Below are 3,680 nucleotides of genomic sequence, written 5' to 3' on the forward strand. Positions count from 1 at the left end.
TCCGGAGAGTTATACATCTAGCCACGATATTTTAGTAAAGCAGTAATTTTACTATTTAATACAATAGAAATGCTTTAATTTCTTTTTAATCTTCACCGAATGTGTGAGTCACCAGAACAATGTCACATTTTGAGAAGAAATACAATGAAACAATAAATTATATTAAATTTGACTAATTCAAGGTAAAACTGTAACTGATTTTAAAAATAGGCTCGGCTTCTAAAAGTCAACGAACTTAATAAACGTCTAAATCTCACTAACATATAATCATTAATTAAGATATCACGATAGTGAACAGTTATTTTATGTTGAAGTTCCCACTAGAGCAATAATTGTAATTGGCATCTCGTCAAATATATAGTACTCATCCGTGCATTCATGGTCTGTCTTCTCCATGCGACTCGCAATTCGGTACTTGCTCTTGTTTCCATCACAGGTTCGTGTTAAGTCCAAGAACCATGACCGGCTTAAACTCCATTCTCAATGTCTCGCGACGGTAATCTCAAGACGAAGTTTATCTTGCTGCACTGTGCATAACGACGAGCACAATAGGATGCTATTCATGCTCAGAAGATTAAAAACATTAACTAAATTTATTGCAAGTTTCAACATTCGCTGCAACTCTAAAATACTGCGGATATTATATGCTAAAGAAAGAGAAAACTAATATTTCCTGGTTGATTTAAGAAAGATTTACAGAGTAACATAAAAATCTTTTTCCCGTAATCTACATTACGCTTTTTCATTATGAAGTTCTTGAAAAAAAATCCTATCTGCTCTATATTATAGTTTATAAAAGTATATATTTTTTTTTTTCGAAAGTTTTTATAATATAAAGTATTAAATATATAGACAATATTACTTTAGGACGTTAATGAAATCCCCTATATACACACTTTAGACTCTTTAGAGTTTTGGACCATGTACTCTGCTGTAGATACGTTGGCCATGTCTCTTTTTCCCATGGATTATTGTGTCCAGGTTTGTGCTTCGAGTTTCGATTTTCTTGTTTCAAGCTTTACTTGATAATCGAGGTTGCACGTTTTCCAACGCCCTCGTCAGCCCCGCAAAGCATCTCTAACTATTCGAGAACGTTCAACTGGCTTCCGTCTCGTGGTCAAAATTGCGCGCTGATATGTGTGTGTGTGTGTGTGTGTGTGTGTGTGTGTGCGTGCACGCGCGCGCGTATTTTTCTCTTATTACACAAACACACACAAGAGATATACAGTGAAAAAGCAATTGGTGGCGTTTAATCTATCGTCTCTCCCCCTTCACCGTCAGCCTCCTCACCAATCGCAAACTGTCGATTGCCATTCCTACCCTCTCCGCATCGTTTCCGCCATAACGTATATAGATCTCGTACGATTTATTGACTTAGGTACTAATATGTACGTACACTTAGATATATATATAGCGCATGTAGATACCGAGATCGCGGCAGCGGATGTCGCAACCTCTCAATGTTACTCCCAACGCACTCTGGAGCTCCGAGTGACGGCTGATGCGAAGGAAGCGGAAGCGTGTTGCGATCCGCGTGTGTTCATCTCTGCCTGCTTCCTATGTTTCGACTTAATGACTGAAACGGATACTGACTAACGACTACGAAGATGAAAGTCGACGTAGAACATTCACCTCGCGTCATCGCTCGTTTGCTCGCGGGCAATCTGATATTACGAATTATCATGCGTTATTGCATCGCAAATTCCACGTTTTACTCCGCATCTGGACCACGTGCGCTTACGCGGAAACCCAATCGATCATCATCGTACTGACTCTCGGCTGCTCTAATTTCTCGCATATACGAGTTTAACTCGTACATACGTCCCGATCTAATTGGGAGACTGAAAGAGCACGTTGTTAATCAGTTTTAAGATCGAGGTGAACGCGGTTTTCCGCAAACGTGGCGTATATCTTCACACTGGTCCATTCTGGTTATAATTAAACAGCTTATCTTCAAACTCTTTTACACTCTCCAAAGGCTTTCTCAAAAAATTTCGTAAACGCGTAAATTAAATTACTTGTTGTTTTTTTACACGGAAAGAATGATTTTTTGCTGAAATATTAAAAATTTTTATTAGATGTATACAAATGTAAAAATTATTTTGTTGAACCATCAAAATAATCTTTCTTTTAATATATAATACTATATGCGGAAAGAACGATTTTGTTGGACCTTCAAAAATAATTTAGGAACCTTAAACACGATAAGCAATGTTGCAAACAATTTTTATATTTTAGCAAATCAATTTGAACGTCCTGTATAATTATAATTGATAGTCCAGCAAAATTATTTTCTAATCTACGTCTAGCCAAATTTTTAAATACTTCAACAAAACCGTATTTACCGTGTATACTGTAAATATTAAAAGAGCAAGTAAGTCCGATTTTCCTTGAGCTAAATAATATTTTATTATTTCGAACTTCCGCGCGTGTCAAAATATAAATCAATCTATTTCTGTGGTTAGTGCGTTTCACTGAACAACGCGACTATTATTAACGCATTTATTAAATAATACATTAAATTTGGGTCAAATATATTTAATGTATTTTCTTGAATTAAATTGTTTAACTCCATTGTTTTATTATTAAATTAACAATATATTGATATTCTATAGGAGCAGTGGCGACCTATAGAAATAATTAAAAATAATTCAAATTTTATGACAAAAACAATTGACATTATGAATTTAATAAATGTAGATTTAGAATTGCTTTGGGATGAATTGTGCGGATTGAAATATATTTTATGAAACGCAACACAATCGTGCTATGTAACAATCTCAAAAGATTCATCAATGTAGACATATCCTCTTAAAATGTTTAAATCATGAGTTTTAGCAAGCCCCCATCAATCTTTCAGTTTCTGCGACACCATTTACCATTTTCATCACTACATGTATTAAGCCAGGAATACTAAATGTCTACGCGAAAGCATCGTTTACTCGTGCGATATGGTTTAATTCCCAGCGTAGCCGAGAATCGATCACAAATTAGCTGTCACTGCAGCGCCCTTCTCTCCATGCACTTCCTCTTCTCCGTATACATATATCCGCCAATATTTCATCCATCTAATACACGCTCTGCTCTCTCTCTCTCTCTCTTTCTCTCCCTCTCTCTCCCTCTCTCTCTCTCTCTCTCTCTCTCTCTCTTTCTCTCTCTCTCTCTCTCGCGATTTAACTAAGTTTCCGAGAAGCTAAGCGCGATGCCGCAATGCATAAGCCACTCCGTGGAACAGAATTAATAACTGTTCGTATTATTAAATAAGAAAAAGTTCCCTCTCTCATGTTTCTCAATATATACGTTCTCCTCTCTTCCGGGTCGCAAAATCTTGCGAAAGTACGAACGAGCGATAGTTAGTCACCAAGGTTTGAATATTCATAGGAAAGGGGGATTGCCGTGGCGCGTCCCTCGGCAGGGGTTTATATTCATGAAAAGTCTGAAAAGCTTCGGTGGACATTACGCAATTTTAATATGTTGCGCTGGCTTGTACGAGAGAGAGAGAGAGAGAGAGAGAGAGAGAGAGAGAGATGAAGGACGATGACTCCGAAAGAACGAGGTGACTTTGCGTATATCCTGGTGGCTTTGCTCCGTGTAAATCCGTATTACAAATTACCCAAAGCACGGTATTAAATATCGTTCGTTTTAGAATCTGCTCTCTCTCTCTCTCTCTCTCTCTCTCT

At 37.2% G+C, this 3,680-nt stretch overlaps 1 protein-coding gene across 1 annotated transcript in view; it reads left to right on the top strand.

The window, feature by feature from the left end:
* LOC108749375 (CD151 antigen-like) overlaps positions 1-3,680 on the top strand; it is a 129,483-nt gene that overhangs the window by 116,859 nt on the left and 8,944 nt on the right. The window lies entirely within an intron of this gene.

This window comes from Trachymyrmex septentrionalis, unplaced genomic scaffold (assembly GCF_001594115.1).
Source record: "Trachymyrmex septentrionalis isolate Tsep2-gDNA-1 unplaced genomic scaffold, Tsep1.0 scaffold29, whole genome shotgun sequence".
NCBI lineage: Eukaryota > Metazoa > Arthropoda > Insecta > Hymenoptera > Formicidae > Trachymyrmex > Trachymyrmex septentrionalis.